Source organism: Haemaphysalis longicornis, unplaced genomic scaffold (genome assembly GCF_048455015.1).
Source record: "Haemaphysalis longicornis isolate Haplotype H1 unplaced genomic scaffold, Haemaphysalis longicornis Haplotype H1 scaffold_2, whole genome shotgun sequence".
Lineage (NCBI taxonomy): Eukaryota > Metazoa > Arthropoda > Arachnida > Ixodida > Ixodidae > Haemaphysalis > Haemaphysalis longicornis.
Genome location: NW_027526295.1, coordinates 29,820,668 through 29,845,188, shown reverse-complemented (window position 1 = coordinate 29,845,188; position 24,521 = coordinate 29,820,668). Strand labels below are relative to the sequence as shown.

Here is a 24,521-nt window from a genome sequence, read left to right as displayed (position 1 = left end):
TAGAAGGCTTGCAAATTAAACCAATAATACACTATTGACACTACAGCTGGTGTTTTAGAATACATATTAAGTAAAATATTTTCACAGGGAAAATTCCCCAAAATACTCCAATTACCAAGAGTATCCCTAATGTTTAAGGGTGGCGATGGAATAAATCATGGAACCCTTGCCGAAAAACTAGAACACTATGGTTTTCGTGGACAATTTCTCCAGCTTTTAAACAGCTATTGGAATTACCGCAAGCAGCAAGTAATAATTGATGGTTCCAAATCAACGTTTCTTTCATTATGGAGGGGTATACCACAAGGAAGTATTCTTGGACCGTTATTATTTAATATCTATGCCAATGATATCGGGTATATTGATGAAGGCTGTCGTTTTGTTATGTGCGCTGATGATATCAGTGTTTATTTTTCTGAGAACACATAACGGAACTTAAAACAAAGGAAAACAAGGTACTAGAATAATTGAATTCATGGAGCTTGACAAATTCTTAAGTATAAACGTGTCTAAAACCACAGCAGTCCTTTTTCGTCCTAGGAATAAAAAAGTTGATCTGTCATTATCCTTAACACTTGGTCATGTAACATCGAACTAGTTCCAATTGTAAGTAATCTGGGCATAATATTTAATGAATGCATATCATGGAATCCGCATGTACAAAGTGTGTGCCATAGGCTTGCCTATACGGTTGGTGTATTATCCCGCTTGCGTAGTGTCCTACCCCAAACTGTAAAAATCTTGATTTAAAATTCATTTTTCCATCTACGTTAAGCTATTGTTTTATTGTATGGGGACTACGACAAAGACTAATACAAATAAAGTTCACATCCTTCAAAAAAAAGCTGTTAGAGCTCTTGTAAATGTTCGTTACGACGCGCATACTGGGCCAATTTTTCACAACCTTAAACTACTCCCGGTGCAAAATTTATATGATTCAATATTACTAACGCGCCACAATAGTAGCATTAAAAAAATAATTATTTCTTGAGAGACGTTGCTGCTCTAACAGTTCGGGTAAGCACTGATGACACACGCTGTACAGACGTTTGTAAAATACCATATATACGAACGGACTACGGAAGACAAATGCTTATATTTAATTTACCTGTTATACTAAATTCATCCCCGAATTAACCATGTACCATGGCTTTTGTATCGTTACATGATTTTTGTTCTTGTTCCTCTACGCTGCTTTAATTTTGTGGCACATGTATTTCCCACACCTATTGTTCATGTCTTTGTATGTGACATTATAATCGTGATCCTGTGCATTGTTTCTGGTTTATGTAATTTTAGGACACACGTATTTTCCAGAACGCTGTGTAACAGTATACAGGGAACAGGCTTTTGTCAAGCCCTATAAAAGAAACGTAAAGAGAAAAGAAAGAAAAAGACTTTTTATCTGTGCCCCTCAACATAGCATGGCTATGTGGAAATAAACATTGATTTGACTAGACTTGACTATTTGGCACTATTTGCACTATTAAATATTTCGGAAACAGCCTAATAGCACTGGCAATGACGGCTGCAACCTTGATATGTGTCCTTACCGAGTACCTCGTCCCGTATCTTTCTGTTCTGCTACATGAATTACGAGGACTCTGGCGCCCAGCAGTTCGGATATGCCAATTGGTCAGTGCACCGCACGCGTTATGTGGAGATCTGGGTTTGGCTCCCGCTCCCGGGAAAAAAACGGCGGATTTTTTCTCGACTTATATTTTCGCCTTATTATCAATGTACCAAAGAAACATGAGAAACACACGTCATTTGGCACTATTAAATATTTCGGAAAGCGCCGAATAGCACTGGCAATGATGACTGCAACCTTGATATTGTCCTTACCGAGGCCCTCGTCCGGTATCGTTATGTTCTGCTATATATATATATATATATATATATATATATATATATATATATATATATATATATATATATATATATATATATATATATATATATATATATATATATATATATACACACAGAAAGAAATGCCGGCAGTCAACAACGCCAAAGAAGTCATAGGGGAATGGTTAGACTATTTCATTAGCGTTAGTGACGTTACATTTTTTTTTTATTAATTACGTGAGAAAGAAGAACGAAAAACACGCGCCCAGAGTGGGGACCGAACCCACGCCTTTCGATTAGATCTCGAATTCCTTACCAATTCGGCTATCTGGGCGACTGTGCTCTCCTTCACTTTCTGGGGTATTTATATATACTGGAACTGTATCTGACGCTTGAGGGTGGTAGCCAGTGCTACTCAGACTTCACGGGGAGAAGGGGACATTCTTTTCAACCCCCGGGGCGTGACGCGAACGTCTACAGCCTGTCATAAGCGGGTAATTGGAGCGAAACCCTCTTATGCTACCTTGGCATCAAGGCTGCCAGAACCGAGGCCCTCGCTAAGCTTTCACACGATAATAGGGTTTGGAAATGAGGGGCTCGTTAGAAAATTCGGAAAGAAATGCCGGCAGTCTACAACGCCAAAGAAGGCATAGGGGAATGGTTAAGCGATTTAATTAGCGTTAGTGACGTTACATTATTTTTTTATGAATTACGTGAGAAAGAAAGAAAGAAAAACGCACGCCCAGATTGGGAACCAAATCCACGCCTTTCGATTAGGTCTCCAATACTTTACCAATTCGGCTATCTCGGCGACTGTGCTCTCCATCACTTATTGGGGTATTTATATTTACTGGAACTGCATCTGATGCTTCAGCGTGGTAGCCAGCGCCACTCAGACAACACGGTGAGAAGGGGACCTTCTTTTCAACCCCCGGGGCGTGACGCGAACGTCTACAGCCTGTCATAAGGGGGTAACTGGCGGGAAACCCTCTTGGCACAAAAAACAAAACCCCTAACCCATTGACAGGCGGTATTTATATCTCCCAAGTATCCTGTGATAAAATAAAGTTTTCTTCAAACCATTGTTGGATGTGTTTCGCCAGATGTATAAAAAAATGACTGGGAAACGCAATAAAATTGAGTTTCTACTCAGCTTCGCGTTCGTGCGCCTCCCATTTTTGATTTATTGACTGTAGGGGTAAATTCGCCGACTCAACGGAGGCGATGAGGCGCGCCGTAGTCGTGGGCTCCGGATTAATTTTCACCATCTGGGGATCTTCAATGTGCACCGAACTTTCTTACGCACCGGCGATTTTTCTTTTCGCCTCCACCAGAAAAGCGTTCGCCTGCGTCCGGGAATCGAACCCGCGTCCTCCTGCTGAGCCGCACAAAGCCTTAGCCACTGAACACCGCGGCAGATTACGATAATAATGCAACCACTCCATATCCAACAATTGTGCATCATGCCTGGCTTTTTCTTATCTTGCTGCTTTTTAAATATAATGATGTTACCGCGTATATGTGTATGTGCCTAGAATATCACTAAACTATATACAATGTACAGCTCAATTGGCCTTTATCACGCCTGAGTAAGGTAGTGATGGTACATTTCCTTTTTTCTCAATGAAGTTCACTCTTTTTGTCTGGCATCGAACTGGTTTTTTTATGTTGAATAAGGTTGTTTCTAAGAGTTATTACTTTCTGTGCAAACGCACCCAAAAAATTCAAATACTGCCCAAAATAATTGCTGATATCATTGATGCGGCGTTTATCACGTCTTTCCTGAATTCTTAAAACAAATAATTTTAGGTGTTTGCTTTAACTTTTCAGAATAGCTATAATCTTCTAACAAAACATTATTCTGTAGTAGAGCTGCCACATCGAGGAATAATATAAAATTCCCAGAACATAAGCTGAGAAACCTTCGCCAACAATGCCAAGGCTGACAAGATGATGAAACCGAAACCCCCAATGCAGCAATCATGCTATGCTTTGAAAATCAAGTGGCATTGTATACAAAGCATGGAAAGCATGCATAGAATGTGAACACAAAACACAGATTTCTTGCAATAAAACCTCGGCAATGCAGCAGTCGGTGTCAATTTATCAGGTTTAATCGCATTTCGTTCGAAACGTTCCTTAAGGGGAATCATTAACCCTATTGTTGACTCGAGTAAATGCTAACCGGGACAAATCTGGGGCAATGGGACGATGTCGTGTGTATTCACAATAGTCAACTCTCTCCCCCCAGCAAACAAGGCCGGCCTGCAGAGCCATGAGCCGTACAGTGAAGTGGCGACTGCAAAGTACGACCGGGTTGACACGGACAACTGACTGTCGTGGCAAGCGTATGCTCCCCAGGTCGAACCTCAGCCGGAAGCCAAGTTTTTGAATCATATTTCATTGCCTCGCGACATGTACGGGTACTTAGCCAAGAACGTAAGTCTGCTGGTCGATTTTTGGTGGTATTTGTATACCAGGTCGGTGTTCGTGTTTAAATTGGTATTTGAATATAACATGCATTTAGTATTGTCATATAGTCCATGTAAGGACATCAATAGCAGACGAAGCGATAGAACACCTATGTTTCGTACGCACCTATTTGTATTGTACAATACCTATTTTTAAGTGTTTGCGCAGTGTTGCATGGTAGAAATTGGTTGTATAATTTTCTGGTAGAAGTTGTACATGCCTGAAGGAAACACGACTCATCTTATGTTTGGTTTGATTCAATGTTTCTCAGCTATTTGCATGATTTACGTAGACAGAACTGCCATTACTAACGTCTACATGGGGATTCCTCACATTACCACAACGCTTGTCGGCTGCCGAAAGGAATTGGCTAATGTAGCTTACTGAAGGTAGAGGTGTTTTAGTTTGGTAGATAGGTTCTCCAGAAACTTGTCGTTCGACGCCACCAAATCTTTAAACGGACATTGTAGGCCGCATAAAATTTTGTTTTAACTGACAAATCAAAGGATTTCTAGCAGCCTCATCCTTTGTTCGACGAGCAGCAATGCGTTATTTTATACGAAACCTATTCGAATTTCTCTCTGCCTCAACTCTATTTTTGTGACGTAGACACAGCGTCACAAAGGAGGAACGAGGCACCGGTATTGTAAGCGTAAATGGTAGGCGCTAGGCGCTCTTGGGATATCAACGGTTGGTTTTACGTCACCAGGCCATAGCAGACCCCCCAGAGAACGCGTCTTCGACTGATGAGGCTGGCTTGCACTTTTAATATTGATTACTGACGAGAACTGCTTTTCACTGCTCCAGTTGTCGGAGTGACCTCCTACACCGGCCACCCAAACCCCATGACACCGGCCTCGAGACAAGCAGCGACCAGCGCAGTTTCAAATATCTGGCAAGGCTGGCTTCCCATCTAGGCGTCGCTCAATCGAGAGCCTTCATCTCACGTTGTCTGGCGCTAACGTTCATCTTATATTCGCTCCTGTCGCGAGACGTACCAACCTATCGTGAAGTCTACACTCGCTTACTGCAGCCGTCTCTACTAGTCCTGGTGTCCGAGGTTCCGCCCTGCCGAGACATAATAAGGCTACAGGTAGGCATGCACCACTTACGGATAAGTTAGTAACACCAGCTAGCGGTGAACGAAAGATCGGAAGTTCGTATCGGTCCGATAGCCCCCTCCAGTACGTACCTTTAATGGGCAGCAAGGTTCGATCCGGGCGCGGTCAAGCTCTACTGATAGTAGCAGCCGCGCACGGAGAACTGATTAGAAGCTCAGGGGGGTCGCTTAGCCACCTGGAGATCATCTTGTCCTTTTGTGCTTCTTGCCGGGCTTATTTCTTAGAGAAGTGTGTGGGTTTACCGTGATAGGTTACTGGAATCGCTAATACACACCAATTCTTGTTTAAAAAGATGCTGAAACCATAATGGCTGACCCTGAAGGGTATATCAGCTCGCGCAAAGTTTTCATTTAAATTTATTAAAATATTGCCTTTGCTTCGTGGCTACGGCGAGTGTTTTTCGTCGAACTCAAAATTACGTCAGACGCCTCTAGTGAAGCACCGAATAATAACCGAAGATTGAGCACGACCTACCCGATTGTGACCGTACCGCGTGTCTTCAGACGAGCGGAAAGTCATCCGTACTTAAGTCGACGACATGCTAAGCGACGACATTATACAGCCATCGAAAAGCCCCTCCGCTGCGCCGGTCGTATGGCAAAAAAAGACTGCACATTAAGGTTTTGCGTAGCCTACCGGCGACTGAACAAAATCCCGAAAAGGACGTGTACCCCCTGCAATGAATAAACGACGCCGTCGACCACCTCTGCCATTCGAAGTACTTCTAATCGATGGATCTGAATAACGGCTACTGGCAAATTGAGGTGGACGAGAGAGGCCGAGAAGACCGCAATAATGACCCCGGACGGCTTGTACGAGTGCAAGTTGACGCTGTTTTGGCTGTGCTCGGCACCAGCAACGTTTTAAAGAGTCATGGACACGGTGCTAGCTGGCCTTAAGTGGCACACCTGCCTCGTATACCTCGGCGACATTTTGGTATTCGCCCGGATTTTCGACGAAAGCCTTGCAAAGTTGGTGTCTGTACTCGAGGCCATTCGTATGTCAGGGCTAACGCTGAAGCCTGAAAAGGAGGAGCTCAACTGTTGGGCCACGTCTTCAACGCCGCGGCAGTCCTACCTGACCCGGCAAAAACGTCAGCAACAGTGAACTTCTCAAGGCCGAAAGACAAAAAGGGCGTGCAAAGATTTCTCGGACTCTGCGCATACTAACGGCGCTTCGTCGCAAACTTCGCACGCATTCCAGAGCCACTTACACGCTTGACGAAAGATACCACCCTTTTAGCTGTGAAAGCGACCACGAAAAAGCATTCTGCAAGCTGCAAAAACGCCTGCAAAGCCCGCCCAGCTCGCGCATTTCGCCGAAGATGCCGAAACGAAAATTCTCACTATAGCCGGTGATATAGGCTTAGGTGCTGTCCTCGTATAAAAACAAATCGGTTGCGAAAAAGTAATCGCTTTGCCAGCCGTGTCAGTTTAATGAGGAGAAAAACTACTCAGCATCTCAAAAAGAGTGCCTGGCTATTATATTGGCGATTTCAAATTTTTGTCCATACGTGTATAATAGCCCATTCAAGGTTGTGACAGACCACCATGCGCTGTTTTGGCTCGCCATTTTGAAGGACCTCTGAGGCCATCTTGGGCGGTGGAGCTTGCGCCTGCAAGAGTTTGACGTTACAGTCGTCTATAAATAAGTCAGAAAACATTCCGAAGCCGACTGCCTGTCCCACGCTCTCGTCAACCCACCAGCACAAGACTCTGGTGAATACAGCGTGAGCCGCTCAGCAGCGTGCCGACCCCAACTTACGCGTCATGATCGACTACCTCGAAGGATGCAGCGTCGCCGTGCCTAGGACCTTCAAACACAACCTACCAGCATTCAGCCTGAAAAGCATCGTTCTCGTGCCGAATTTCAGCCCCGGAACGAGAACGAATTATCTACTCGTAATCCCCGCAGACCTTCGCGACAAAATTTTGGAAGCATGCCATGACGACCCGACTTCCGGACATCTCGGCACAGCTCGCCCCATTGGAAAAATCAAGGGAAAGGGCTACTAGCCCCTAGAGGCATCCGACGTCACCCACTACGTCCGGAGCTGCGGTGACTGCCAGAAACGAAAAACGCCACCGGCGAGACCCGGCGGACTTCAGCAGCCGATCGCCGTCCCATTGAGGCACTTCGAACAGAGTGGAATGGACCTTCTGGGCCTGTTACCTACATCCCGATTCCAGAACAAGTGGATTGTCGTAGCGACAGACTACATGACCCGCTACGCAGAGACCGCCGCTATTCCGAGGGGTAGTGCACAAGAAGTCGCAACGTTCTTCATGAGGCAAGTTTTGCTGCGACATTGGGCCCCGGAAGTACTAATCACGGACCGCGGAATGGCCTTTACTGTGGCGCTCATGCAACTTTTTATTACGCTACAGCAACACGGATCACCGAAGAGAGACAGCGTAGCACCCCCAAACGAACGGACTAACAGAACGTCTGAAAAAGACAATCGCAGATATACTGTCAATGTACGTCGACGTTGAACATGAGACTTCGGACGAAGTGCTCCCGTATGTCACGTTTGCGTACAACAGCTGTCCAGAAAACTGCGCACTTGTCTACGGAAGACGGCCGACCACGATGCGTGACGCCATGCTTCAGCATGTAGAAGACGACGACCTCAACCCCGACGTCGAAAGATACCGTCAGCGTGCGGAGGAAGCCCGCCATCTCGCTATAGTTCGTACAACGGACAGGCATTTGGTGGACGCCGCGCGCTAAAACCTCCTACGCCTAGACGCCGAGTACCACCCAGGAGATCGTGTTTGGGCTTAGACTCCTATCCGACGACGCGAACTCAGTGAGAAGCTTCTGCGACGTTATTTCGAACCCTACCAGATTCGAAGACTTGTCGGCCAACTTACCTACGAGGTGATCCCCAATGGTGATTCCGGAATATCATGACGACGCAGGCGGCCCGAAGTCGTCCACCTGGTTCGTTTGAAACCTTACTATGCAAGATGACGGACTTTTTTGTTGTTTGTTCGGATTGTCTTTTGTTTTAGCATCGGGTCGATTCACTCTTAGAGGGGGTGTAATGCCGCGTTCTTTGATTCTTGAGTCTAAAATCAATTCCCTGCAACAAGTAAGTAAAGGCATGCAAATTTCTAGCTAAGCATCTGAATATGCAATCTTGTATGACCAGCTCAAAAGAAACCGGTAATTACTATGACATTAAGAGTTTTGACACAGAATTTTCACACCATAACTCGTTTTCTGGTATGCAAATCAATACGAGAAGTCTTAGAAATGAGATAGATGAATTGAATATCTTATTACTCAATTAAGTGTGAATTAGATATCTTATTTCTTACTAAAACTTGGTTGACTGGGAGTGACTCAATACCACTGCTAGACGGGTACCGTTCAATGCACCTCAGAAGGGAAAAGAAGAGAGGTGGAGGAGTCAGTGTATACATAAGACACCATTATTTTCATGGGTATTGAAGAATTTTCGGAGATTACCAATGATTTCGTATGCTTAGCTTTTCAAGTACGGAAAATGACTGTGTGTATTCTATAGACCTCCTAGGGGTAACAAAAGAACATTTTACACTTTCTTGTAGCGATTACTGACATATGCTTGTTGGCGCAACGAATCCTGCACTATAATTGGGTAATTTGAACATTCATACCACCTTGAGCTTCTCTTAAACTGAAAGCCTCGTTATGTTGTCATGGTTGTGTTAATCCCATAATGCTAGCAACTAGAATTAACTCTAACAGCGCCACACTTTTGCATGTCTGTATATCGAATTTTGTGATTGTGATATATCGAAAGGAGTTCTGACTGTGGATGTCAGTGATTATTTTCCAGTTTTTTTATGGAGACTCATTCTGTTATAGATGATCTATGTTCTCAACCGCGGTTTTTGCGTAAGGTCAACAACCGTACAATCGAACATTTCCGAAAACTAAGATCGGGAAATCATTTCCGATCATTTCCGAAAACTTAGATCGGGAAATCATCTATCGAGTGAGCGATGTGAATATCGGTTGTAATGTTTTCCTGCGATCCATAGAAGAATGCTCAGATGGAGCCATTCCCTACAACCTGCAAGTAAAATAACAAATAAGGTGCGGAAACCCTGAGAGGATTCAGATCTGTGTAAACACAAAAAAAATTCTCTGTTACGCAATTTAAAAAAATATGGAGGATCCCGAAATTCGCAAGGCGTACAAAAAGTATAGAAAAAAGCTACAGAGAAAAGCCTAAAAAGATATGGGACACTGCGAACAAAATAACAAGTAGAACCCCCCACCCCCCCGCATCTTCCCACGGCGGGAACTCGAGTAAATGCGTCGCGGAGTGGTGGGGGTACCGCGTGAATGTTGCGTAATTGGGTGTATTTTGGGAATGCTTAATTGTTATTTCGTCTTTATTATTCTTATTTATTGAATGAAGAAGAAGCGAAGGCAAGGAGTGTAAAGTTAAAGTCTGTGTTTATTGCTTGGTGCGGTCGTTGTATTGGACGGAGAGGATGACAGCTTTGTGGTCGCTAAAGTGCACTGTCAAGGGGTCTTTGAGGAGCGGTCGTGCGATTGCGTAACTGGTGAAGACGTTGCTTCCGTCGCATTTACTCGAGTCAAGCAAAGCGTCAAGTCAAGCGAAACCCAATCAAAGACGGCCTTGACTGAATTCCGTACGCACGCTCCGCCCCCTCTATACACATCACCCGCGTTCGAGGGAGAGGAGTACGGGGGAGAGACGCGCATGCGCACACTTCCGTACACAAGCGCGCGAACTTTCCACGCACCCACCACGCCGTTATCACGTGTACACGCCCTGCCGCCGTAACTGTTGAGCGCGACGCAGCGCACGTGTAGCTACCACGCATGCGCGCAGAGATGTGCTCCCGCCGCACCGCCGCAGCTGTTGTTGAGAGCGACGGAGCGCACGGGGTACACGCGCTCCTCCCGCACCGCCGCACCTGTTGCTGAGAGCGAGGAGTGTAAGGGGGAAAGATGCGCACCTGCACCTCGACGCGACGCGCATGCGCAGTGAGCGTGTGGACGGCGCCGACGCCGAAGCGGGACATCGTGCGACTAAGAAATACTCTACATTTAAAACGATAGCACAGCCTGTATTCACGCATTTCGATGGAGAACTGGCAGAGAACCTTCAGCTAGCCAACTGTAAGAATACTCATTTTATTGATGCTGGTGCGCACCCAACAGACACTGATAACACCGGCGGCGGCGCTACTGGCATTCCACGATTGTTCAGCTCTATCTTTTTTGAGCCCACGAGTGGTACCGAAGTACGGGACCTTATCGGAAAAAAAACTCCGCCCACCACCCCGAAGGGGATCGTGCGGAAATGCGAATGCATTGGGTGCACCGATGAGTGCGCTGCGGCAAGCAGTCACGGAGAGAGTCGCGCGCTCCACTGCATTTATATATATATTTTTCCGAGCGCAGCGAGCGGAGAGAGGGTACGCGGAGAGGAGAGAGAGACCCAAGCAACACGCCCGCCCCGCGCGCGAGCTCTCTCCGCCGAGCTCCGCGATGCGAGCGCCCTCACACGCCCGAGCGCGCTCTTCCTCTCCACTCACTCTCCGCTACTCCGCCCGAGCTCCGCGATGCGAGCGCCCTCACACGCCGAGCGCGCTCCTCCTCTCCCCTTGGCCTCCGCTACTCCCGCCCGAGCTACCAGGTGTTCCGGTTGCTAGGCGCGCCAGAGCTGTTGCTAGGCGCACGCCAGCCAACGTACGACAACCCCCGACTAAGAAATGCATTCGCATTCAAAATAAATCTATTATGCACGGGCAGAAGTTTACCGTTTTTTAGCGAGTGTGATTAAGCGCGTGGCACTAGAAGTAAGAGACGTGTTCGCGTACAATATGAATCCGTGTCTGTACACCGGTCTTTTTCCTCAGGAACTGAAAGTTGCTAAGTGACGCCGATCCATAAAGGGGGAGCACAAGAAAATGTATCAAAAAGAGGCGATATCTGTCCTGACAGTTCTTTCCAAGGCATTTGAGGGAGTAATTTACAATAGAATATCAAATTTCGTACTTAAACACAATGTAATTTCAAGTATCAATATGGTTTCCAAAGATCTATATCAACAGATCAAGCATTACTTACATTTAAGATAAAATAATTGAAAACATTGAAAACAGGCCGTTCACAAATGAACTATTTTTAGACCTTAAGGAAGTTGTGATTCAATAGATCATAATATTTTGCTAAATAAATTGGAGAGATATGGAATACGTGGCGTGGCAGGTAACCTCTTAAAAAGCCATTTGACTCCAAGAAAGAAGTTTGTTTCACTAAACTACATTGCATCAGACATATTAGAGCTAAAACAGGGTGTCCTGCAAGGCTCTAAGTTAGGGTCGTTACTGTTTACACTATATTTAAATGACATCATAAATATAGAAGGTCCTCAAGAACTTGTATGCAGGTGACAGGTGACACTAACGTATTCTTTCCATCTGATAATATCATTAAACGTCACTCAATGGTAAATGTTTAGTTGGAACAATTATCAAATTGGTTATTAGATAATAAATTACAACTTAATGCTACAAAGACAACCCACATGATATTTAGGCCGTACAATAAAAATGTCGAGAAAGAAGTACCGATTGTAGTCAACAGAACCAAATTAAATTAAAGTGACAGAACAGAAGTTCTTAGGCATTTGGTTTCAAGAACAACTTCCGTGGAATACGCATGTTGCTCACCTGTCCACCGAACTCTCTAAATGTATATGTCTATATATAGAATCGGTCATTTGATAGCACTATGGTGGAAACAAAACTTATACAATGCTCTCATTTATTCGAAACTATGCTACGGAATTTTGGTGTTGGGGACCACAACCAAAACTAAGTATAACACGCTCAGTGTATTGCGAAAAGAATTTGCGCATATATTTATATTATCATGGCTGTTACGCGGATTTGAGGAAAAGTCCTTTATTTACTGAATATTCAATGCTTCGAGCTGACCAAATCTATTATATGAAGGTTCTGCGCACCATTTATAAGCAAAAGACCCACAATCAGGTTAACAATAAATCTTCTTGCTACCATCTCAGGCATACAATACGGCGCACTCCAAAAGTAAGAACGAACTATTGTGAGCAATCTTTTCTGTACCAGTCAACTGAAATATTCAATAAGTTAGGATAAAAATTAAACTTCGACGCCAGTAAATTTACGTTTAAAAAACAGTTCAAAGAAATGTTACTTAAGAAAAACGCTCGCAATACTGATATACAATTAAGGGTTCGAAGTATATGTCTACATGTTCCCCTAAAGGTGGAAATTAAAAACAATTACAAATAGCAATATATTATTACGTAATTGTGACATAGTAGTGTAACTGATGAAAGTTCATGCGTACAAATTGTGATCCCTCTGTGAATTTGAGACCTATGCTCGGTATAATACTCAAGAAATGTAGTAATGACTTTGCTTTGTGCTATTTCTCCTATTACTATTGTGCTATTATGCATAATTTGTGAACAGACGCGTTATTATGTACGCTGTACACAGGGTGGCTGAGGCCTCTGTAAGGCCTCGTTCGCCTTTAGTCTCAGCCTCCCCTTCGTTTTACCAAGAAATAAAAATCAAAATGTTTTTTCTTAACTTCGAGTTTTTGCCGCGCGGCAAATAAGAGGCGGTTTAAAGATGGGAGGAGAGAAGAAAGTAGGAAGGAAAGAGAAAGAGAAGAAAATAGGGAGAGAGGGGCTGCCAAGAGCACCGAAGGTCGCAAAGCCGAAAGGTTTTCAAGTCTACAGGTATGCATGCAGTCCAGTGGCGTGGAGAAAGTTTATCAGTGACCTGCAGTATTTATCGTCCTGCACCCAGCGATTGTAGTCATCCGGTTTACCGCAGCGGAAACCAACCTTTCGGAGCGCGTCGTCTCGAGCTGCCCTTGTTTCCGCTCATGTCAACAAAACATGTTTGGCGTCAGCTTCAACCGCCGGAGACGGACACTTGGGACACGTTCCTGCGTCGTCTTGTGAGTGCCCCCAAGTCCAAGTGACTGAAGGTGTGACGGCCACTCCAGCCCGAAGCCTTTTGAGAGAAACGTCCTCCACCCAGGAAGGATTAGGGGGCAGGGAGCGGACACACGGGGAAATTAGTGCACGTGTGTCCCTTCTCAGGAGAGATTTCCGGGCTGAAAGACGGGAGCGCGGATCACAAGGAAGGGTGCTAGGGGAGGATTCATGGGGGAAAGAAGAGTGAGAATTACGGTCGGCTAATTGATTCAGTATATTCTAACCGTGCCCCGGTACCCAATGTTCACGGATCGTTAGCTCTGATGTTCTGTGGAGGCTGTGAATCTGCTGGCAGATCGGAGGTGTCTTCTTTTACTTGCTGCAGATGCTTTACAGCACTGAGCAAGTCTGTGTACATACGCACCTCCGTGATGTTATGGAGTGCACTTGCAGTATTTACTGCGTCATGAACAGCTTGGAGCTCCAGTAGCAGCGGGTCAGGAGTCTCGGTAGCGTAACAACGCGAGCCCTTGATTTCCGGGTGCGTGGCACTGATGAAAACAGGCCGTCCTTAGTCCGGCAGAAGAGCTGCGTCTGTGTACAGTAGGCAGTGGCCTTGAGGGACTGTGGTATCGCAGGTTGGCGCTGGCTGGTCACGGCGACGAAGCTTCATCGTCCTATTCGTTGTCATTGTCTTGTGCCGCCAAAGTGGAAGATCGTCTGAGGTTGAAGTGACGGGGGACGCATGAAAAAAAATGGGAAATAAGCACTGTGACCACTGGAATATACAAGCGCTTGAGCTTCCTTCATTCTTCGCGCTGGTTTACAAGGTGAGATATAGTACTGAGCTGGGAGTGTTCCTGTAAGATGGGTATCGGGGTAAGACAAGGAAGTGCCGTGATGGTGCGCATGGCTTCTCTGTTTATAGTCTCAAGTTGCGCCCATTGTTGCGTGGTAAGTCTGTGAAATTGTGCCTGGTAGTGTAGGCGCGGCTGGAGAACAGCACGTACGAGTCTTCTAGCCACCTCCGTGCGGGCTCCTCCACTACGCGGTGCAATCCGGCGGATCAAGTGCAAGGTTGTCGAGGACTCCTCCCATGCCTTTCGGAGCCAGTGAAAACCAGAACCCGACTGGTGGATCAGAAGTCCGAGCACCCGCAGCTTTTTTTTGGCTGGTATGGCAAGTGAAGCAATTTTAAGTGGAAAGTGGGCCATAGAGGCCAACTTCCTTCCTGACTTAGTAGCCACTTGTATATAGCACGACTTCTCAGCTGAAATTTCTAAACCGGCTGATTCCGCAAAGGCAAGAAAAACATCTAGGGCTTGCTTGCGATTACAGCACTGTAAAACGAGGTCGCGGTTTGTGGACCAAAGTGTGACATCCTCCACGTAGATAATAAATTTCACGAAAGGGATGTCTTTCAACTACCATGCCAAGGGTGCAAATGCGATGTTGAAGAGCAGCGATGGCAGCACAGAACCTTGCCGTACCCCACGATTCGATGTAAACAGGCCAACCGGCTTCCCATCCACTCGTACAGAAAACGTCCTTCAGCGCAGGAAAGAGTGTACCACTTTGAATACATGATGTGGAATTCCTAAGGACTCCATGTTTCTGAGTATTGTCCTGTGGTCAACGTTGTCGTAGGCCTTTGAATTGTCGGTGGCCACCACAGTCCGCACAAGATCGCTGTGGGGTGAAAAATGCAAGATATCATCAGCAAGAATAGAAATGTACCTCTATACCTTGGTGTGGTCTGAAGTCAATCTGAGCAGGACGGTATTTTCTGTTGTGCTCCAGCCACCAGGATAATCGAGTGGCCAGTACTCGCTCAAATATCTTGCATATTGTCGGAGTCAAAGGTCTTGGTGCAATAATACCCGTGGGTGGTTTTCCTGGTTTGGGGATAGGCAACACCACGAAGTGTTTCCACTCGGGTGGAATGACACGTTTCGCCCACACATCATTCAACGAACGCAGTAGTGCGTCCAAGGCCACCCCCTCCAAGTTCTCAAACTGCTCATACGGGATTTCATCATACAAAAGAGAAGAGTGCGCTTTTGATTCTTCAATGGCCGCTTTGAGCTCGGCCATCGTAAACGCTTCGGGTATACCCGATTCTTCCAGTACCACAGCTTACAGAGGGGCAGCCGGACTCCTCTGGGCTGATGTTGAGACCCAGGCGAATGCTTGCTGATGGGTCAACCACGCTGACACTCCTACTGAAATAAAAAAAAACATGTATGGGTTTGTTTATTTATTGTTTGTTTGTACTTCCCGGCCACTCCCGCTTCTGTTATCTGTGTGCCAATCCAAGCGCGACTTTCATTCTTTGTTTTTATGCCGCACGTTCTATCCCCTTCAGATAAGCACACTGTTTCGTCTTTACGTCAATAGCCCAGAATAATGTTCTTTGATCTAAAATGTTCTGGATGTAAATCGACGGTTCCAGAAACACTCGCGCCGAAAGATAAAAGCCTACAGAGCAGACGCCGCCACATTCGAATCATCGATGCTCGCCTTCGAACGTCACTTTGTTGACTGCTGCTTCGCCGCCTGTATTCTTTGTGTTAGGCGGGCACAAGTTCGCTCCAATAAACTTCTTTTTCTTGAAGACAACGGTGTCGTAATTGGCCACGTGACAATGTCTACACTGCCATGATCAAGCATACTGAACAGTGTTTAAGGTGTAGTTTTTTCCAGAATACTTCGATTCTGAACAAGGACTTTAGTTTCGATTGGGGAAATTGAGAGAACATGAAGAATGTAAATGCTGTACTGCACCACTAAAATTTAGCGAAAATGTTTCTGGGGCATAACACGATTTCCGAATTAACGTTGCAAACTAAACGAAGTGAAAGTGAATCAAAATAATTTCGACCGGCACCAGTAAAACGAAAAACGGCAGCATCTCTACTCCGCGGATGATGGCGAGGGTGCGGAGTACAGGGCTCTGAAATAACATCAAAGTTGCGCCCCGTATGACGTCCGATTTGCGCCCCGACCGTCATTCGATTTGAGCCGTGAGTTTCACCTTGATTATTTCTTAAATGGCTTGATGGTAGTATGCGCACGGATGGACGCGGACGGACATTGCGAGGTCCTAATGTACTCCACACCGTCACAACTCAGGGAGTAAGCCATTTGACCCTTGGGTACTAACTCACCTTCGTAGCGAAGTGGTTAAGAGGACTGACACCAACTCCGTCTGGTCTGCCACACACAGGCTCTAATCCTGCCGGTGCCCTGTGGTTTTTTGCGATTGTAAATGCCATGCGCGCCGACGCGGACGGACATTGCGAGGTACTAAAGTAATCCGCACCTAAAAATTCTGACTTATAATTACGATACCTCCTAGCGAAAAATAAGAGCACAGGGTGAACTTGCGGATTCTGGAGGTTGGGCCTATATCGGCTGTATTCTGCCCAAGTTATCGCCACGTCAGCGAACGGACGAAGGCGTGCGATATATTCTGCCGTTGTCTCGCAGCCCGTCGCCATGGGGGGGCATTTCTCGCGCCTTCGCCACACTTTCATCCACCGGTTTTCTGCTCGCTCTATATTCAGGTGGCCTCTTTGTTCTCTAGGTTTTCTCGTAGCGCGTCGCCGCGGGAGAGAATGTCTCGCGTTTTGGCATACCACCCTCCCCCTCAAACTTTAGACATTATTTCCTCCTGGGCTTAGCCGATCGTACTATCTCCTTCCTCTTCGGTGTCCCCTTCCTTTGCTGTGCTGCTACGCCTTACGACACCCCCTCAAACCATACGAGCAAGTGCTTAGGTGCTGCGCGTTAAAAGTTGGTAGATTCTGCGCTCGAGGCCAGTTTGAACATGAAAGTGTCAAATCCATTAGCTCGATTACACAAATAGGAGGTGCTCAACGCCTATTTGGTACTCTGCAAGGTTGGTCCGCCCGTTTTCACGCACGTGTTCCGAATTCGATGGAGTGAGAGAGACTTGACCCATGCTCAAAGTTTGGATAAAGAGAAAAAGGTTAATATAGGCCATGAAACACATAGACAGGCCAGACAACACTTACAGTAACCTTTACGCTAGCAAAGGCACTTACAGGGATGCTAGCATGAGATGCGCGACTAGAAACTAAAGCATTCGTTTGAGGTGGCACTAAGGCGCTGTCGCACGCAAAAAATCTCCAACACAATAAAAAGGCTGCAAAATGCTTTACGAGGAACTCTGCAACCCAACCATAAGGTTCAGTGCTTAACGGGCACGGCCGTCATGGACCGATGCTAAGTAGCAAGTAGCAAATACCTGAAACTCTCACCCTAAGCATGGTCTGGACACGACACGTTAACTCTAGATAATTTCTTCACCCCCCAGTAAGACAGAGTGAAGAGCCCACTGCAACCCAGAGAAGCACATTTCCGGGTAGGGATAATCTCCCAGCAGCGCCTACCTCCCCGGTTTTACTTCGCTCTCTTCCTGACTCGCACCCGCTCCCGTCCGTGTACCTTTGCCCGTTGCTCTCCTCTTCTTCGCTCCGCCCACCTGCTTGTTCCTATTCACCGCGTCACTTGTCTTTAAACATATCAAACTGTGCAGGCAATTACGAGACTGGTGCACCCATGCTGAATTTATATTTTGCTCCTGGTGCGCGGTTGCAATGAGCAGTGCGAGTGATCGCACACAGCGTACATACGTGATGATGATTACTAATTTTCTATCAGGGAGCGTTTAGTTCGACATACCAAAAGCAGCTGAATAATACCGACCTCAACGTGAAAGCTCTAAAGTGTGGAGCAGTGATTCTCTAGAGCACCTGTGGCACACTGGTTTAATTAGTTTGTGTCCATTTAGTGTTGAATTCGACTGTAGTCAAGAGGTCACGCCGAAGCCCCTGGAAAGTTCAACAAAAAACACTAGATGGAGGTTTCAATAGTTTCGAGTTATTATAGGGTAATTCATGATGAGTTCATAATTTATATATTTGTCTTCTCATTTGCGGATGACCAACGGCCGCTTACAGAACGGAGATCACCCGACAATGTGGAAATGGTACCACGTACCTCTGTGGTGCAATGACATCGGATTCAGCTTCGAGACCGGGGCGACCGACGTTTAATCCAGACAAGGAAAAGTGGTTTTCTGTACGAGGCCTCTGTTCGAATTCGTGACCTCATGATGCCGTGATCCGTCTGGTTGCGCGGCTCCGGACGAGCTGCGTCGACCAGGCGGGCCCGTAAAGTTCCCCGAACGAAACAAATAGTGAAAAGAAGCGCATTTCCAGCACCTGAACACTGCCGAGTAACATCTAATTACCAACTCTGTTCTCTTGCTTTTTTAGCTATCTTATCTATCCGGTGTACTATTCCATTCCCTGTTTTGTGGACTTTTTATTTCTCAACGACAAACCACCCACGTGCTCTTCGTCTGAATTATTGGGTAATCTGCCGTCGGTGTTTTTTTCTTTTGTTTTGCTTATCGTTTAAATGCTTGCGGATAAAAAGCATTGCCTTCGGTCGAAATATTTAGTTGTACGTGTGCACTTTGTCTTATTGTTGTCTCGTGGGGCATGATTTTCGCGCTTTTATTTTTTAAATGTATGAACTTGCCCAAGCTTCAGCTTTAGTAAGGTGCAGGCAGTATATTTTTTCTTGATCCCAGCACCGCAACGTTAAAGCCCCACCCCCGAACCGCAGCCAAACATTTATGCAAAGAATCTTTTTGTGACAGCTCGCCTTAAAACGTTTTACACTGTTTTATTTTTCGCTGCCCGGCGCCGCCAAAACAACTTTTTAAAGACCACAAACGCATTCATGAAATGCCTGGCAAACAGCCTCTACTTGAACCAGTGAGGAGCTGTACGTTCTTTGTATACTAACACTTGTCGCGTTCTTTTTATCCCGCAGATTCCCTGCCGGAACGAAACCAGCGGCTGCCGAGTAATCCTTCCAGCTGAAGAAGCCGCTAATTATTCTCCGCTACGGCACCCGTCAAAATTCTTCCTATGCTTAGCAACCGTAGTATGTCGCGACGAATGTACACTCAAATGTACGGCGCCTGTAGAGGATTCAGTGCCAGAAAAACCACTCGTGCCAGCCGAAAAGGAAAATGAACAGCTGGTAAAGTTGGAAAAAAATGTTACAAGCCAGGTGGATGCACTAGACGTAAACCTTGAAAAGCTAATAGAGGAGTTTGATTCCCAGAAGGACATAATCGTAGAAATTGGCCATCAGCTCAATCGTTTCAACGATGTACTCCAGGAAAAATTGAGAGCAGCCACCGCCAGCACTTTAGAATCTGTGGACAGTAAGGCACGTGAGGTGAAAGCTTTTTTTAATGAAAAAACGGAAGCAATGACGACGACGATATCCTCAGAATTATCAACGGTGGCAATTAATCCGAAAACACACCTGTGGACTCTAACAGGATACGCAAGATACAAAGCAAAAGCAATAGAAAGAGGTTGGCAGTGGGTAATGGGCGAAAAAGTATAGTCGAACACGGATATATCGAACACGGGTATATCGAATTATTGTCTATATCGAACTCGTAAATTATCCCCTTGAAAATTCTGTGTAAAAGTATAGGAATTCGTACGTTTATATCGAACCGTATTTTTCCCGACATTGGGTATATCGAACGCCGCGCGAGTTGGAAGGTACTCTGCGGCGGTCGCTGCACTCCCGATTGAGGTTGAGGAGGATGTGGAGGAATGCGCGGGCATGGCGAAGACTGGCTCGCGTAACTAATCCCACCTACCGGAACGAATTTGCGCTTGCCCAGTCGGGCCCCGCTACCGGCCGCCGTAGCGTTAGCGGACGGAGTCCGGTATGCTAAATCTCTCTAGGCACACAAGCCCGAACGCCCGGAAAATATGACAATGCGAGGTAGGGATGCCCCGACTGCGCAAGTCCTTTTTTTTCGGCTGCGTACGTTCCCCGGCTGGCCGAAAAAGAGTTTTTCTTTCTCTCTTTCTGGGTCTGTCTTCCCCCGATGTCGTCTCCGGAAAGGGAAGAGGGAACGAAGGCGCTGGTGGCCTCCTCCCTCTTTTGCATTTTGCTGGTGTTGCTGCTGTTTGGCGAGTTGTCCCGCACCTTTCCGAGATCAGTTTCTCTCGGAGATGACCATCGCGAGCGCTTTGTTGGAGTCCGTTCAGAGAGCCTTGGAATTGTTACCTTCAAAGTTCTTGTGGCACGTGCGCGCTGTTCGTCTTTTGCGTGCGTGTTGTGCATGGTGTGCGAAGGTGCAGCGTGCTGCTGGAATTTTCTAGTTGTGTAGCATCGAGAAGATCGAGACCAGCGTCTTTAATTTCATTACCAGGACGAAGAAGCAGGCCAAGATGAGCGATTTTTTTTCACGGAAATAAAGTGTCCTGTTGCGTCGTGAGTGCGGAATTAGTTGTCATTCTTGAATGCGACGATCGGTAAGCGATCGACCGCCATAGGTGAGGTCTCAGAGCCCATATTTTTTATATCGAATTTTTCATATATCGAACTAATTCGCGATCCCCTTGGAGTTCGATATATCCGTGTTCGACTGTAAATACAGCACTACCTAATATCTTGGGGAATTGAAATTAGAGCTGAGGATGGTGATGTGAAGCTTTACTTGTTGTTTCAGCTGCACAAAGGCAGATATGACGAATTTCTTGATTGGCCATTTTAGAATAAGTTGACTCTGTGCCTCATGCACCCGGAAGAACCACTGGAACATTGCGATAGTCATAAGCCAAACCTAGCCGGGGAGGGTATAAAATTTTTCGCTAGACCGCTAAAGGACAGCAATCAACGGGTTTATTTAGAGGGCGCCCAGATTGACTCAAGCTACATATAGAAAAATGGTTATACAAAGGAAGATAAGCTGGTTGCAAAGTTGAAGGTTCTCGCATGATTTGATTTTGAGGCCCAGTTTTCCTAATACTTACTAGAAATGTATAATTTCTGCATGAATAATGAATAAGAATATAAAAACAAAAACGTGATTCAGAAACAAGCTGTTGGGTCAATCGTCGCTTACGTGGGAACGTACACATAGAAGAAGTAAACAAAAACATTCGTACCAATCAAGGTAAATGTACTCTTAACCGAATTACTACAAATAAAGTTCTCGACAATTATCCCTTCTGCAGCGTGGAGATAAGACAATGACAAATGCACCGATTGGTCAATTTGTCTCTGCATCGATCATAATACACACAAGGCGCGTTTTCGCACGAAGAAGGGGACGATCCTAGACAACTAGATGAGATTCTTGCAGTTTTAGTACTTTTCGGGCACGGTGAATGTAGAAACTTTTTCCCACGGGTAACGTAAACCACGTGCAGAAAGCGAAGTGTAACACCAGAAAATGGAGCTTCACCATAATCGAGGGCGCGAGTGCCATCCGCATTAGCGTCAACTGCAGACGCGGCAGTGGATGAGACATATACGTGGGGCGATTGTACAGTGTTCAGTAGAACTTGTGGTTGCGGTGAGCTTCTCCGTGCCGTAGACGCTATTATAGGGGCAATCCGGGTTTTTCATGCGAAGCGTCTACGCGGTGGCTCGTGGTGTCATCGGTATGTCTTTTGACATCGTATGTCGAAACTATACTCTTCAACGCCCTCTCCTACTTCTCAGCCCTAGCTGGCGGCCGGATCTCGCTATATTCCCGGATGACCACAAGCGCCGCCATCCTCTGGACTAGGAAAAACTTTAGCTCACTCCGCGCATACCGTTTGTCCACAGCTCAAAGCCAGCTGGACCATGGATATGCAGCATTTGTCCAGTACCGCCGAAGTGGAGGCAGCTATGAAAGAATAACGGGAGCGGGCCCATGAACCTGAATGTGCTCTGAAAGCGAATCCTGAGTTTAGCCAATTATAAACACAGGCGGAACGACAACGATCGGTAGCTGAATTGGTTTGGCATTTGGTTTTTGCAGTGATTTCTCTCATGCATTGGTTTCACATGATACACAAGATTCGCATGCACTCCTGTTCCCGGCATGGGAAGGGGTTCTTTACTTTTTATTTATTGTGAAGATACATTTGTGTCCCAGTCGTACAGAATAAAGATGCATGTCCGCGAGTCGGAAGTATCTATGGTGTTATGCTGGTTCCTCCCACGTTCACAAGCATAATGTCAAAGAGTATTCTGTATTGTTCAGGGCGCCAGTTCTAAGGCATTGCAATGTCGGCTCGGTCTATGGCGTGAAATCAGCCCAGTGGGGTTAGGCATCTTGTGAGAAGCCCGCTCGCCTAATGCTGTGCAAGAGTACTTCATTCAGACCGCTTTTTCAGTATTTACTTCCAGGTAGTAGTATAATTACTCGTCCTCACCTTGAAGTACTGATCCGTATATGTGTACGACTTCAGTAATAATAAACTACGGTGTGCCAGGGGTACATAATCAATTTAATTCCGTCGCATTATCGTCGTGCGTCTGTTACAAAAGCCAAAAGCTCAGGCCAAAAAATATTTTGCGTACAAACGCAAAATATTGCCTATAGAAGTCATATTCTTTTCGTTGTCACTACGAATGTTTCAAAATGGTCACGGCTCTATAGAGAATAAGAATGATTTCGAGTATTATTTTAACCTGGGTCGCTAGAGCAACACTAAGCCGACACCCTGGGTCAACGGAACAGAAATGAACCTGAAACGTGCTCCATGACAAGTGCACTTGGCGGCACGTTCTATGAACGGGAAGGAGGAGAACAGAACGCTGGTTGTGGGGTTCCAGAGCGGGGAGAGCACCAATCGGCCGGTCGGAGGGATTCGTGTTGATGGCGAAGGAGTGCAAGAAATAGCTGCAAACAGGATTTACCTCCAATGAAAATATTTTTAACTAACTAAACCACTCTTAAGGCTTGGCAAATCACCCCAACTATGTAATCGTATGCGCCATTATTATACAGCAAAGGAAGTCAAAATGTGATCGGAGCCACCGCGGTCGAGAAGCAATCTCTGCTCGCTCTCTACGAGAGCGTCGACGTCAGGAGCAGCATCTTCACATCATCAAGCTTTTTATTTATTTAGAAAATACTGCAGGCTAAGAATAGGCCAGGCAGGAGTGCGTGTGGTACAATACAAGAACATGGCCAAAAAAAAAACAAATACAGGTGGCACAAACTAACAGTGAAATATACAACATATTACGGTACAATATCTAAGTCACTTCAAAGAAATTTTCAATGCACCTTAACACGTTTCTAGATTCAAAAATTTGATGTGGTAGTTCGTTCCATTCTGTTATTGTGCGAGGAAAGAAAGAGTATTTGAAATTGTTAGCTCGAGCAAAGATAGGAGTGAAGTTTTGGGAATGATATCGTCTATTTGGACGCGAAGATAACGGGAAAAGAATGTTTGATAGGTCAAGTAGACTTGTTTTGCTGGATAGACAGAAAAGAAATTTTGGTCTTGCTGTTTTCCTGCGACATTCTAAAGTATGAATTTTGTTATCATGCATTAGTTCAGTTGGGAAATCAGACTGGCGAAATCGGTTGAAAATAAAACGGACGGCTAACCTTTGGATTTTCTCTAGGTTGTTAATATCTTTTTTAGTATGCGGATCCCACACCTCACATGCATATTCGAAACCAGACCTGATTATTGTATTGTATGCTAGCAGTTTAGTACTTATGGGAGAACTACTGAGTCTATGCCTTAGCATGCCTAATTTCCTACGTGCCGATGAACAAATCTTTTCAATGTGAGAAGACCAAGTTAGTTTGTTAGTGATTGTTACGCCAAGATATTTGTAACTTTCTGTTAGTAAAATGGGGGTTTCTTTTTACTGTGCGGGCAAATAAACGGATGTTTCCTGTTAGTGATACGCATGAACATAGTTTTGTCAGGGTTTACATTTATTCCCCAGCGGTCACACCACTCAGTTATGGCTTCGACAGATTGTTGCAGCATTATCTGATCTAATAAAGAATTAAGTGGACGGAATAAAAAACAATCATCGGCAAATAAGTGGATTTCTACACCTTGTTTAGCACATGTTGTAATTTCATTAATATAAATAAGAAAAAGCAAAGGCCCAAGGACACTTCCCTGGGGAACACCGGAGTTAACAGGGAGAGGGTTAGAATAAACGCCGTTTATGTCAACAAACTGTGTACGTAAACTCAAATACGATGCAACCCATTTACAATTGTA

General features: G+C 45.6%; 1 long non-coding RNA gene across 1 annotated transcript; it reads left to right on the top strand.

Moving 5' to 3' along the window:
- The first annotated feature begins 4,107 nt into the window (after nucleotides 1–4,107).
- LOC144167033 (uncharacterized) lies at nucleotides 4,108–19,501 on the top strand. Its single transcript, XR_013321826.1, has 2 exons — nucleotides 4,108–4,290; nucleotides 19,285–19,501. It is a non-coding gene; the product is annotated as an uncharacterized LOC144167033 (long non-coding RNA).
- Nucleotides 19,502–24,521: the final 5,020 nt, after the last annotated feature.